Below are 14,629 nucleotides of genomic sequence, written 5' to 3'. Positions count from 1 at the left end.
AATCATTACATTACTATTTTGGAAGATATTTACTAATATTCAAAGAGCAGTAAGGGATTTTTTTCCCCAGAGACAGCTATATTTAGTAGCCACTGTTGACTATATTACACCAGCCCACTTCTCTGCCAGCCTTGGAAAATGTACAGATCTTGTCCTCAGATACAAACCATTGGGCCTGATTATCTACACATATCCCTGCTTCATACAAAATCCAAAAGAAATGATATTTTCCAGTGCTAGTGTGTTTCTTTCCTAAATACAGTAGCATTGAGAAGACTTTGTTTCATGTTCACTATTATGCAGGATTTGGGGCTCTTTGACTGGTGGCAATTTGAGACTTTAGAACAAGGAATAGAGTTACTCCTGAAAGCGGGAGAGGAAGGTGGGAGTCCCAGGAGGCCAGGCCGTTGTGTTAGATGCATGAATCTTTTTCAGCTATCTCTGTTCTTTGGTGTTTAAACAGAGCAGAGACACTCTCCTATCTCCCCCCAAGTCCATTGTGTGAAATTTGCCTCATTTGGGGATTCCATTATTTTCCTGGCTGTGAAATGGAGAGTCAGTGGGTTTGCAGGAATGCACTGTCTGGAGCCATTCCCAAGGGAGGCTCTTCTTTGGCAGTCTTCCTCATTCTACAGTCTGGGGAGGAGCGCTCAGTCAATAAGTCCGAGTTCAGGACAAAGGCAGCAATGAATGGGTCTAATGATCAAAAGACCCTCAATACTTTGGACGTTTTGTTCACATCTCTACCACCTCCACTGCCTCGGTAACAAAAGATGGAAGTTGGCACCATCCATTTCTATTCTGAATTGACTGGAGTTGTGTAATGAAAAGATGCCCTATGAACTTGAAGGGAAGTCTGCACGGATGGAAAGTTCCTATGGTGTGTAGCTGCAAGAACTACACCGTGAGTAAAGAGGCTTCATGTCCTGTGGGTGCTCCAGCTCTAACATCCTTTCGAAGAAGATTCCAGATGGAACCTGATTTTTTCAGGGTAGTATTCTGCTCAATAATGATTTGTGAAAAAGCAGAAGTTCCAATATAGTTTTTTCAACATTTTTTTCTCTGAACTGCATCAGCAAAACTGACCCCAACCAACCCATGCGGGATAGCTGAAAACTGAGGTTGATAGGACTCATGTGCCAAGAACAAACAAGGCATAAAGCACTTCACTCACATAGACTTCACTCCATTCAATCAGAATTGCCCTCAGCCAGATTAGGAGCTGTTCCAATGTGAATCCTCCAAGTAGAAAGTTTGTCATTGGGATCCTCATCATCATCACCTTCATCTTCATCACCATCATCATCATTTAATAGTGAATTTATAAAACGAAAATATACATCCCTGATAAGAAAAATTCCAAGAAACATTTTCATTGAAAAGATCTCCTAAATAGAGAATATAGCATAACTAGAAGGGCTTTACTAGACTAGAGATTTACAAAGATCTCATGAAATGTATTTTGAATAAACTAGAGGCCTGGTGCACGAATTCACGCACCAGTGGGGTCCCTCGGCCTGGCCTGGGGGATTGGGCCAGAATTGGCTCTCTGACATCCCCTGAGGGGTCCTGGATTGCAAGAGGGTGCAGACCAGGCTGAGGGACCCCACCGGTGCACGATTGGGGCCGGGGAGGGATGCGGGAGGTTGGCCAGCAGGGGAGGGACCACGGGAGGGCTCCGGGGCATGTCCAGCCCTTCTTGCTCAGTCCTGATCTGCCAGACCCTAGCAGCAAGCTAACCTACCAGTCAGAGCATCTGCCCCCTGGTGGTCAGTGCACGTCATAGCAAGCGGTTGAGCGGCCTTAGCATATCATTAGCATATTACGCTTTGATTGTTTGAATGGCCGACCAGTCAACCGGACACTTAGCATATTAGGCTTTTATTATATAGGATGATCTTAAAAAGCATTTAAACTATTTAAAACAAAATACTGTTTTCTTTTCATAACAATCAACATCACAATCCAAATTACAGAGTTATTGAAACCTTCCTGCAAGCCAGGATCTGGGGGAGCAGTTCACATGTATTGTTTTAATTTAATCCTCAGGACATCCTCAGAAGTTTGGGGCTATTATCCCCTTTTACCAAAGAGGAAACTGAGGCTTAGAGAAGGCAAATGGCTTGACAAAGGCCATATAGTGGGTATGTAAAGGAACCAGAATTTAAACCCAAAATGGTTGGCTACTGTACCTGTGTGTAATTCACACAGGGTGATATGGGAAAAACTGAAAACATTTGAAATTCTGTTTTTCAATTGAGATAGCAGCCATTTGAATGGGAGTTAAGGGTTTGCTGTAACTTGCACTGACGTGGTGAAAAAGGAGAAACATGTTAAAGGAAAAGTCAAATAATTTGTCATTCCTAGAGGAGACAAGGTCCTACACCTCTATGCCAAGAAGGCATTTTCTTCATGCCCAAATTCAGGCGGGGTAAATAGCCTGCTCCAAGATTCTGAAAGAAGACAGCTCAGTCACAATTTTAAGTGTCCTGTCGGGCCCAGTGGAGAATGCCTCCTCAGTCTTTCAAGCTGGGTGTTCCAGGTTCACCCTTTTCCCAGGTGAACTGTGTGCATTCGCCTATTGTAGTTGGGCCTTGATTTCTGTCAATAGGAGGGATTGACCCCAGGCCAATTGGCTGCTAGAACTGGTAGTGAATACAGCTGAGCATCTGCTATGCAGGGCCTACCCCACTGAGCAGGACTCACTTCCCCAGGGCTCCGGTGTGTGCTGAGTCCACCCCTTTAGTGTGTCAGTGGTGAAGGTGATTGGGTGGTGCTCCAGCATGATCTGAAGCTGTCCTCCAGGTGCACCAACTCTGGGGTTTCCCAGGAGGTATAGGCCAAGTTTAGCTGCTGTTTTTACTCTGTGCAGGGCCACCCAATATCAGCTACAAAACAATCTGCAGATGGCTACTACCAGAGCAGGAGGTGCCCTGGAGAGGCCGAGCTGTGAACCAAAACTGGTTGCAGCTAGTGCCAGGCATGGGGCCACTTAGCAAGAGGTACGGGGTACACAGAGACCAGATGCTGCTTGTTTGTAGTTAGTGAAACGCTAAGAGATTTTAGGAAAGTCTGCAGCATGAGCCCAGTCGGGCAGTTCCATGGAAAAGCCACTGGAAGCAGCTTGGGTAGGCCCACAAATTGGGTGGGGCAGGGTCTCAGGGAGTCACCAGGGTGGGGCAGACAGTGATAGCCAGGTTGGTGGAGACTCAGATATGGTACCTGCCTGCCCACTCTGTGTGGGGAGGGCTCAGCTAGGAATGATGGCCTCTGCCAGCAATTCCATCTGGGAGAAAACTGTCCCTCCAGTTCTTGTCCTGTTGCCAGACAGCTCAGTTCCGCCCCTATGTCTCTGGCACCTTTAAAGCTGCTGCCCCAGCACTGGAGCTCAGAGGAGTGATTCCAGGTAAGTCCCTGTGTGACCCCTTTAGGAGGAACACCTGGGACTCCAGCAGCTCTCCGGCTCCCTCAGCCACAATCCCCGCTGGGTTTTTTTGTTTGTTTGTTTGTTTTTAATATATTTGTATTGCTTTCAGAAAGGAAGTGAGAGGGAGAGATAGAAACATCAATGATAATAGAGAATCATTGATTGGTTGCCTCCTTCATGCCCCCTCCTGGGGACCAAACCCACAACCCGGGCATATGCCCTTTACCAGAATCGAATCCAGGACCCTTCAGTCTTCAGGTTGACACTATCCACTGAATCAAACCGGCTAGGACTCCCTGCTGGTTTTTACAGCCTGAAGTTATGAGAAGTTCTCTTCCCAGCATTGGAACTCTAGCATGGGGAGCCTGATGTGGGTCTGGGACCCCTTACTCCTTAGGAGAGACCTCTACAGCCTACAAATCCCCTCCGGGTTTTAACCACCACACGCGGGTGTGGGACCAGCTCATTCTCTGTCTCCACTTCTCCTACCCGTTTCATTATAGCTTCTTTATATGCTTAGTTGTAGGAATTCTGTTCAGATTTCAGGAGGTTCTGAGTGATGGCTGTTCTGTAGCTTTGTTGTAAGTTTGATATGGTTGTGAGAGCTTCCGAGTACCGAGTCTATCTATGCCATCATCTTGACCGGAAGCCCTCCATTTCCTTCTTAAAGAAACCACATTCTTCTAACAAGAGGGTGTTCTCTTGGCCCACAAAGGAACAATTTACATGAGAACATATTGTTTTGACATAGTACATCTGGCGTCTCAGCTCTGCTGAAATATTCTTGTTACATAATCAGACCTCTGACTATCTCAGTCTGAAATATCTGCATTCAGGCACGACTCTAGTACTTTTCACTAATTAGAAAGCCCATTGTCTGCCCCCTAGGTTAAATGTAAGTCTCCACTCTAAGAATCTGTAAACTGCTTATCATCAATTGATTAAACTAATTTTAAAACTTAGGGTACAGTCTTAGGGAGTCCCTTTTAAAAAGACAAACAGATATGGACCCATCCCCAGGCACACATACAGATGTGGAATGAATAAATTAGGAAGAGAATATTGAACATTTGACATGAGACCTTTAAAAAAAGAGTCACTGTAAACTTTTTCACAGGGAGACAGATTACCAGGCTTTCTAACAGTTTACATAGGAAAGGAGATGGTGACTTCGACAAGGGAGAAGCAGTAGAAGTGGGAGGAGTCAGATTTGGGATACACTTTTAAGGAAGAGTCAAAATATCTTACTATGTAAATTGGATAGTGGATTTTGGCAGGGGTGATTCTTATGTGGAATATCATTCAGCCATAAAGAGAAGGAAACCTTGCCATTTGTGCCAATACGGATGGACCTTGAAGACATTATGCTAAGTGAAATAAATCAGAAGTAAGACAAGTACTGCATGATCTCACTTACACGTGGAATCTAAAAAAAATCTGAACTCATATTAACAGAGAGGAGATGGGGGAATGGGGAAATGGGAAGATATTGGTCAAAGGGTGTAAATTCCCAGTTATAAGATGAGTAAGTTCTTGGGGATATAATGGACAGCTTGGTGACTGAAGTTAGCAATACTGTGTTGTACACTTGAAAGTTGCAAAGAGAGATCTTAAATGTTATACCACCACCAACAACAACAAAATTGCTAATCTTGTGATGTTATAGATGTTAACTAACTTTATTATGGTAATCATTTCACAATATGTACATGTATCAGATCATCACATTGTATACCTTAAACTTACACAATGTTGCCCTAGCCAGTTTTGCTCAGTGGTTAGAGTGTCATCCCGTAGACTGAAGGGTCAAGGGCACGTGCCTCAATTGTAGGCTTGAGCCCGACCCCAGTTAAGGCACCTGTGTGTGGAAGGCAACCAATCCATGTGTCTCTCTCACATCAATGTTTCTTGCTCTCTATCTCTCCCCTTCCTTCCACTCTCTCTAAAAATCAATGGAAAAAAATATCCTCAAGTGAGGATTAACAACAACAAAATGTTATATGTCAATTATATCTCATTAAGTCTGGAAAAATGTTTTTAAAAAAGTAATTTTGGGCCTCGACAGCCTTGTGAATGGGGGGTGTCCTGGACCGAGGCAGGCTCACCAGGGGAAATCAGGTTTGGAAGGGGTGGGGCTGGGAGTGGTAAATTAAGAGTTTTGTTTGGGGCATGTTAAGTTGGAGAAGCCTGTTAATACCCAAGTGGAGATGTCGAAGAGACAGATGTACAAGTCTAAGACACAAAGGAGAGGTAGAGGATTGAGCAAAGAAGACTGAGAAAGGGCTACCAGCGAGGAGGTCAGGAGAGGCGGTATTCCAGAAAGCAAGTGCAGAAAGTGCCTCAGGAGGAAGGAGGTGATGACGTCTCACAAATGGTGTGAAAGCCAAGAATGTCCAGGACTGAGAGGTTACTGTTGGCTTTGTCAAGGTGAGGTTGGTCATGCTGACCTCGGTGAGAGGGGTTTCAGGGGAGCGGGTACAGAGATGAAAGCCGGAGGCAGAAAGATTGTTAAGGGACCCTATGGGGTCTTCTTAGTGGAAGGTTCTGAGTGTGAATCAGAATTGCGAATTCACACAGTCTCTGTGTCTTCCCATATTCCTAATAATATTCAATACAGGTATAACTTGTTGACATCTTATAGAGGAATACTTTTGTTGTTATTAAAGCGCACAAAATATATAATTTTTGGCCTGGCTGGAATGGTTCAGTTGGTGGAGCAAGGCCCGGTGCACCAAAAGGTTTCGGGACACATGCCTGGGTTGTGGGTTTGATTGCAGTCGGGGAGTGTACCGAAGGCAACTGATCAATGTTTTTCTCTCCTCTCTCTCTCTCTCTCTCTCTCTCTCTCTCTCTCTCTCTCTCTCTCTCTCTCCATGTCCTTGGATGAGAATTAAATAAATAAGTAAATTTTTTTAAATGTCAGGAGTGAACACTATTGCTGAGATTTTAGAAGTGGAGAATTAGATGAATGACAATGAGCATGCTATTATCTCAAGTCACTATATGCTTAGCCATTGGGACATCAGGTGGTAGAGAAAACCTTTAAAAGGTACTCTCCCACCCCAGCCTGGCTAGTGCCTGGCTGGCTCACCTTACACAGGAAGGAACTGGATTTTACACTCCTCAGAGGCACTGGGGGTGGAGGCGGTAGCTGCCAGTTACGTAGTACCAGAGGACAGAAGTGAAGGCATATTTGAGGTAGAATTTGAGGCAAGAATTTGGAATTGAAGAGTGAAAGAAAAAGGGTATCCAGAAGCCAGGGGGAAAGCAGTGAGAGAAGCAAGGAGACAGTGCTAAGAGATTTCTGGGGTGAGAGGGAGATGTACAAAGAAGGGTTTTTATGAGCTCAAGACATCGGCCAGCTGGGCCTGTTTAAAGGGAGCCAAACAGGCTGGTGACCTCTAGCACAGTAGTCCCCCTTATCCCAGAGGGATACGGTCCCAGACCCCCGGTGGATGCCTGAAACTGCAGACACTCCCCAACCCTATATATACAGGTTTTTCTACACATACAAACCTTTTCACTTAACAGAAGGTCTTTACAGCTCCTCTTTGGCATATCCAAATTGACAGCATCACTACTCTTGTGCTTTGGAGCCATTATTAAGTAAATAAGAGTTATTTGAACACAAATATTGCAATACTGGACAGTCACCAAGATGACCACCGTGTGACTAATATGTGGGGAAGTGTCTACAGGATGGAGACCGTAGGGCAAAGGGATGATTCACGTCCTGGGAGTAATGGAGTGGGACGTCTCAAGATTTCCTCATACTGTTCAGAATGGTGTGCAATTTAAAACACGAATTGTTTATTTCTGGAATTTTCTGTTTAATATTTTTGGACTGTGCAAAACCATGGATAAGAGGGAACTATTGTAATAGTCTTGGGAGATAAGCTTCACACATGCCTTATAGGATCATCTCAGAGGATGAGATTTGTGCTATTTGGAACTGCTATGGGGTGTGTTAAGTACCCAAAATGGATGCTGGTATGCTGAAGAGATAACCCGATCCATGCCTGTGAGTGTGGAAATAGGGTCTCTGTAGATGTTATCAGGTTAACCTGTAGTCATTCTGAAATACCGTGGGCCCTAATCCACTATGACTGTTGCCTGTATAATAAAAGTAAAATTCGGACACAGACGAACACAGAGGGAAGCTGGCCGTGGGAGGGTGAGGCAGAGATTGGAGTTAAGGGCCGCATGCCAAGGCAGGCATAGGACCACCAGAAGCTGGGAGAGGTAAGACAGGATTCTCACGGAGAGGTTTCGGAGGGATCCTGGCCCTGGCAACAGCCTGATTCAGACTCCTAGCCTCCAAAACTGTAAAAAAAAAATAATTTTTTTAAGCCACCAAGTTGTGGCACTTTGTAACAACAGCCCTAGAAAACTAACACAGGGACCACAGGCATTGGAGATATGTAACTCTGTATAATAAAGGCATTCTGCTACTTTGGTAAATGTCTAAAGGAGGACTTTTTTTTTTTTTTAATTTCAACTCAGATTTAGAAAGCACAAAATCCAAATCATTGCCTATATTTATTTTTCCCCTAAGTAGTTAGGCCAATTTAAGGTGGCAGTGGAGGCTAGCTTCACTTGATTTGCAGTGAATAGAGTTGATGAGTCAGGACGATTACATCCTTCAGAAAAGGATTTGTTAAAAGCCAAATATGAGCATTGTGTTTACTAAAGTGATGCCATATGTTGGTTGATTAACAAGTTGTCAGACTATTAGAAGTTCTTGGCTGATTGCAAGGAGGAGCATCTGTTTGCTGAATCTTTCATCTAATGTGTGCACAGATATGGCCAGGTTTGGCACTTGTCCTAAATATCAGATAGAAATTCCCGCAGTATTTAGCCTTTGGAGAGTAACAGTGTACCGCTGGGCTTTCAGATGTTTATTCTCAGGAAAGAAAATGAAGTGAGACCAAAGAGGTGAAGTGTGCATGTAAGAGTATTATGTGTCATTCGGAATTCTTTTTACTATTATACCTTGTGTCATCTACTACAAATGCTTATTTGAATGTCACTTACATAAGTAATTTAAGAAGAAAAAAGATTAAATTTCCTTGGGAGCTATTTATTGCTTTAGCAATTTATAGAGTTTAATAATGCCTTCTACTTATAAAGTGACTTATAGGATGCACCTGTTTTCAGATTGGGTCCTGAAAACCTGTAATGATGGCAAGAAATTGTACCGCCACTTCACAGGTGAAGAACCTGCAGTTGAGCTGAGGTAAATCCATCGGGCTTGGACGTGGTGGGCCCAGGATATAACGCCCAGGCTTTTGAGCTCCATCGCTGCAGTACCGGCAAATTCTATCCACACAAGTTCAGGAGGTGTCTGTGGGCACTGTGACAGGATCTAGTCAGGATAACATTCTGGAGTTTTCCTTTGTGCCTTTTCACAACCCCCTTAATTCAGTCAGTCACTTTATAAGGTGTTCCCCCCCACCCCCAAAATCTATGCACACTTTGAATAATTATAAAGGCAGGGTTTATGAAAATACATTTCATGTTCAAATTGTAATAGAATCTACAGGCATTGTGTGTATACATTTTTGGGGACACCTGCATATTGGATTGTGCCGTTCTAATTTCAGCAAGCAGATTCTGGGGAAGGAAAAGCTTACTCTCTGCTCTCTTAGGGTTAGTGTGCAGGGGCCTGCGAATTTGACCACCACCCCCGCCCCCCCCCCCCAAAAAAAAAAAAACAAACACCATAAACAAAAAACAAAAGAAAAAAAACAGATTAACAGTAGAAAAGGAATACAGATGTTATTAACATTTTACATGCCTGAACGTTTTCAGAAAAGAGGTAAAACTCAAAGGAGTGGTTAGACTCAGGGGCTTATATCCCATTTAACAAAGGCTTTCCTTTGTTTGGTTGCAAGAGACAATAAATTGTGGGAAAACAAATAGGAAATAGATGTGGAAAACTAGTGAAAGACAAGTGTTATTTTAGTAAGGTGTGTGTATGCAGACGGGGTCCGATGCTGACTCTCTGCCTCTGGTGATAAGCGTTGCTCTCCCCTTCCTGGTACCAGAGTAGGAGCTGCCTTCACAAAGGGAAGCGTAGGCCTTGCTTTTAGGTAGAAAGAGGGAGAGCAGAGAGTCCTCCTGTGTCTGCTGTTTCCTAATTGCTTGCAGCTCAACATGATCTTTATGCCAAAGTGGCATATTCTGGAGTGGCATTTCCTGATCCCCTCCAATTTCTTTCCGCCACTCATCCAAGCTGACCTGAAATAAGTGAGGTGGGGAAAGGCACTGTTCTTATATCAACTGAGTTCAAAGTTTCAAAGTTAGACTTAGATTTCAGTTGTTCCATTTTGTTTGAAATTTCTCAACACTCATGTCGCCTTTTTCTCTAACCTCAAATTTTTGTCCTGTATTTTTATAACACATGTGAAGGCTACATTATGGAGACATCTTTAAGTGCTTCAGGAATATGGGGCATATTATGAAAAAGAGAGTACTTTGACCCTTTATTTAAATTGCAAGTCAAGTGTTACTTTGGGCAGTTTTTTTCCTGCCATACCTTTGCATAATATAGGGCAGTGGTCGGCAAACTCATTAGTCAACAGAGCCAAATATCAACAGTACAACGATTGAAATTTCTTTTGAGAGCCAAATTTTTTAAACTTAAACTTCTTCTAACGCCACTTCTTCAAAATAGACTCGCCCAGGCCGTGGTATTTTGTGGAAGAGCCACACTCAAGGGGCCAAAGAGCCGCATGTGGCTCGTGAGCTGCAGTTTGCCGACCACAGATATAGGGGAAGAAAACAAACTTTTACTCTATCTACCCTCTTGTGTTCAGTGACCAGGCTTGTGAATTAAACTGACAGAAGATTAATAAAAGAAAAGCTTTATTTCACATGCACACAGGAACCTCACATAAAAGAATTGAAAACTACTAGGCCTGGTTAGGCCTAGAAGTTTATATACCACTAGAGGCCCGGTGCACGAAATTCGTGCACTGGGGGGGGAGGTCCCTCAGCCCAGCCTGTGCCCTCTCGCAGTCCAGGACTCCTCGGGGGATGTCCAACTGCCAGCTTAGGCCTGATCCCCCTGGCTGGCAGTCAGACATCCCTCTCGCAATCCGGGATCCCTCACTCCTTACTGCCCGCCTGCTTGCTCCTTACCGCTCGGCTCACTGCTCCTTAGCACTGCCGTGGAGGTGAGAGAGGCTCCCGCCACCACTGCTGTGCTTGCCCGCTGTGAGCCCGGCTTCTGGCTGAGCAGCGCTCCCCCTGTGGGAGTGCACAGACCACCAGGGGACAGCTCCTGCATTGAGTGTCTGCCCCCTGGTGGTCAGTGCACATCATAGCGACCAGGCATTCTGGTTGTTCCGCCGTAATGGTTGCTTAGGCTTTTATTATATAGATTTTATCACAAGGTGAGGCATTGTGGAGCGATGACAAGACAAATAAAAAGAGGAGTGGGCTTCTAGGGGAGAGGGTAAATTGTGGAAAGGTAAATATTTGGGAAAAACTAATGGAAGATAAGGATTTAGCAAAGTTTGTTATGCTGATTCAAGTCAGTGCCATTCTTATGATAAGAGTCATCTCTCTTTCTGGTATAAGCGAGGGGTGGGGGATAGCCTCAAAAAAAGAAATTTATGCCCTGCTGTTAGGCAGAAAGGGGGGAGGGCAGAGAGCTCCTCCCCACATCTACTATTTCTCAATTGCCGTCAGCTCAAATAATCCTTATGCCCAAGTGGCATGTTTTGAGGTAGCCTATTCTGACCCCCTTCATTAACTTCAAGGATCTCAACAGTGAGGCCCTTCCCTTTATTTCTAATCATCTCTCCCACCACTCAATTTCTGAGCATGCTTTTCAGCAAAGTGCTTCACTTCTTGCTCTATACCTCCCTCCCTCTGGACTCATGTCCCTACTTGTCAGTCTGTCTACAATACTATTGCCTCTCCTCTTCTTTTTTCCAACATAACCCATCCTTCAGCACAAGTCTGCATTTATTTTCCTGTTTTCATGTCTCCTCACACCTACAGCCACATCAGGTGTCTTCTTCTAACCATGTTGGGCTATCCTTCTGAGGCATTAATTGGACAATCTGTCATTTAGTGCTTCAGATTTTCAGTGGTGGTTCGAACAGTTACATAAATCTCTTGTTATTTAACTTCTCACATTTTGCTCCCTTTTGTCTCTTTAACCTCAATTCTGCTTGTCTCCCTTGCTGGGGGTATCCTGGAGCATTGCTTTCCAAAGTGTGAGCCAAGGTCAATCTGCATCAAAATCCCCCAGGGTTCCTGTTGAAAAGATAGATTCCTGGGGCTGATTATGGATCTGCTAAACTGGCTCCCCAGGGGGTTCTTCTGCATAGTGAAGTTCATGAATTATTGATTTAGACAGCACATATCATTCCTTCCTTTATTCATTCAACAACTATTTGAGCACAAATTAGGTGCTAGGTACCAGGGATACTGCAGTGGTTGGGGCAGACATGGTTTCTATTATCCAAGAATTTCTAACCCAGTTTTGGAAATGACAGTGCACAAGGAGATAAAAGTTATGATGTGGCTTACCAAGGAGAGATGCAAACAGCTGTGGGAACATTAAAGAAGGGGACCTAGCCTGACAGGGGAAGGTGTCAGGGAATACTTCCTTGACAATCTGGACCTGAAGGAAAAATCGGACTTGGCTGGGTGACAGGAGGGGGGGGGCGAGGGGAAGGCAGAAGGAATAGCAGGTATAAAGTTTTGAGGTGGGTATGAGCATGGCCTTTTCTTTGGAGGAACAGGGAGCATAATGTGAGCCCGGAAGCCGAAGGGAGAGAGTGATGAGAGGGACAGCTAGAGAGGTGACATGTGGCCAGATCATGCAGGTCCATGAGGCCAGGCTAAAGAGTTTGGAACTTAACCTACGGGCAGCTGGAAGCCATCGAAGTGGAGTAGCATGATCACTTTTGTCTCCCAGATCATTTCAGCTCTAGAATGGACTAATTGGGAAGCTTTTGCAATTGTCCAGGAGAGAGAAGATGATGGTTTTGTCCAGGATGGTGGTGGTAGGATGGATTCAACTGGTACTTAGAAGATTAGGTGGGATTAAGTTATTCATTGCCTATTGGGGTGAGAGAAAGGGAAATGTTAAGGCTGTCTTTCACTTTTGTTTTGGTAACAGTCATTACACCCAAGTAACACTGGGAGAGGACCAGGCTGGGAGGACAAAATTGTAAGTTCAGTTCCAGGCGCACAGATATGAAGTCCCTATGAAACATTCAGGTGGAACCTGTACTTTTTCATATTTCCCGTGGAAGAGGTGGACTTAAGTGGGTATTGTGTAATTTAGATGAGCACCTATAGAGATAGAGTTAAAAGACCGTAAATACGTTTATCTATCAATGGGGTTTCTTTGTGTCTTTTTTTTTTTTCTAACTTGATATTTGGTGATCAGCTGGTTTCACAGTTCTTATCTTTAAAAGTGACTCTTTTCTCCAAGGAGATTATAATGGCTTTGATGGTTTATTTTAATTTTGTTTTGTTTAGGAAGTGGGTTGGGTCAATAGTGCTCTTTGCATGTATTTGTTCTTTTGGCTGCGGGTGGGCAGGCTTAGTGGAGGTGTGTATGTTCTTTACAGCTAATTTGTAAACACAACCTGTATTTTTCTTAATGTAGTATATTAACGAGTTATGGGTGAGCTCGACTATACTGAAAGACATGAGAGAACTTCCATGATGAGAACAAATAAAAACAAGACCTCTATCATTTTGTGCCATCATTATAGTGCTGCTAGTGAAAATTCATGTCCAGTGAGAAATTTTAGGAGACTATTCGCAAGTATGAGTTGGTCTTTGATGAATGTGCACTCTAGTAAAGCAATGGTTCACATTTGATGTGACTGCTCAAATATAGCCTAATTTCCAAGAAAGAGCAGATAAGCTGTGGATGCTCATTCTACCCCCTTTCCTTTGATTTCCCCTCCCCTTTTTCTGTTCAGCATCTGCTTCTCATTCATCTTCACAAAAAAGAATAATGAATAAAGAAGCAATGGGGCTAAATTACTATGTCTTAAAAGTAATTACCCCACATTATTATTCTCTTAGTTTTAAAAATTACACAGAAGGCTTTATAACTAAGCATGAATGATAGAATGTAAGAATAGGCATTGGGTTGGTCCTACATTCCAGTAAGAGAAACCTCTCCCCAGATCCCTGAGTAATGCTTAACTCAATTCTACTTGGTTATTCTTAGCAGCAGGGAGCTCCCTCTCTATTTTAGGGATCAACCAATATTGTTACTAAATCCAATTAGAATATTTTTCTATAGTAAGTCAGAATGAGATGAGCCCACTCACTGACATTAGATCTGTACCCACAGCAGCACCAAATAAATCTATTCTACATGCCAGGTGATAGCCTTTTAAATACATTAAGAAACTGCCAAGTCTCCTCAAGCCTTCTCCTCTGCAAACCAGATATCTCCAATTCCCTCCTCAAATACATTTTCATTGGGCACAGTTTCTACATTCTTCACCATCTTTATAAAAATACTAGAGGCCCGGTGCACGAAATTCGTGCATGGAGGGGGTGTTCCCTCAGCCCAGCCTGCACCCTCTCCAATACGGGACCCCTTGGGGGATGTCCGACTGCCAGTTTAGGCCCGATCCTGGGATTGGGCCTAAATCAGCAGTCGGACATCCCTCTCACAATCCGGGACCACTGGCTCCTAACTGCTCACCTGCCTGCCTGCCTGATGGCCCCTAACTTCCCCGCCTGCCAGCCTGATCACTCCTAACCGCCTCTGCCTGCCAGCCTGATCGCCCCTACCTGCCTCCCCTGCCAGCCTGGTCACCCCCAACTGCCCCCCCCCACCGGCCTGGTCACCCCTTACTGCTACCCTGCTGGATTGGTCGCCCCCAACTGCCCCCTGCCAGCCTAGTTGCCCCTAACTGTCCCCCACTGCTGGCCTGGTCACCCCCAACTTCCCCCCCCCCCACCGGCCTGGTTACCCCCAACTGCCCTACTGCCAGCCTGGTCACCCCTCACTGCCCCCCTCTACCAGCCTGGTTGCCCCTAACTGCCCCCTTTTGCTGGCTTGGTCATCCTTCACTGCCCCCCTGCCAGCCTGTCACCCCACGCAGCCTGCTGTTCAGTCATTTGGTTCTCCCTCACTAATCCCCCTGCCGGCCTTGTCGCCCCATGCAGCCTGCTGTTCCTTCATTACTGTGAGGGCGTCCTGACCAA

At 44.6% G+C, this 14,629-nt stretch overlaps 1 protein-coding gene across 4 annotated transcripts in view; it reads left to right on the top strand.

Annotated features, from left to right (window-relative positions):
- KIAA1217 overlaps positions 1 to 14,629 on the top strand; it is a 458,082-nt gene that overhangs the window by 107,352 nt on the left and 336,101 nt on the right. Inside the window, exon 2 of one of the 4 annotated variants that reach the window (XM_079770402.1) lies at positions 8,585 to 8,663. The exons of the other annotated variants lie outside the window; for them this stretch is intronic. The gene's annotated coding sequence lies outside the window, so the exon portion shown is untranslated. The remainder of the gene's footprint in view (positions 1 to 8,584; positions 8,664 to 14,629) is intronic. 4 annotated transcript variants of the gene reach the window in all.

This window comes from Cnephaeus nilssonii, assembly GCF_951640355.1.
Source record: "Cnephaeus nilssonii genome assembly, chromosome: 1".
Lineage (NCBI taxonomy): Eukaryota > Metazoa > Chordata > Mammalia > Chiroptera > Vespertilionidae > Cnephaeus > Cnephaeus nilssonii.
Note: the sequence above shows the minus strand (reverse complement) of the source record. Positions and strands in the feature narration are given on the sequence as shown.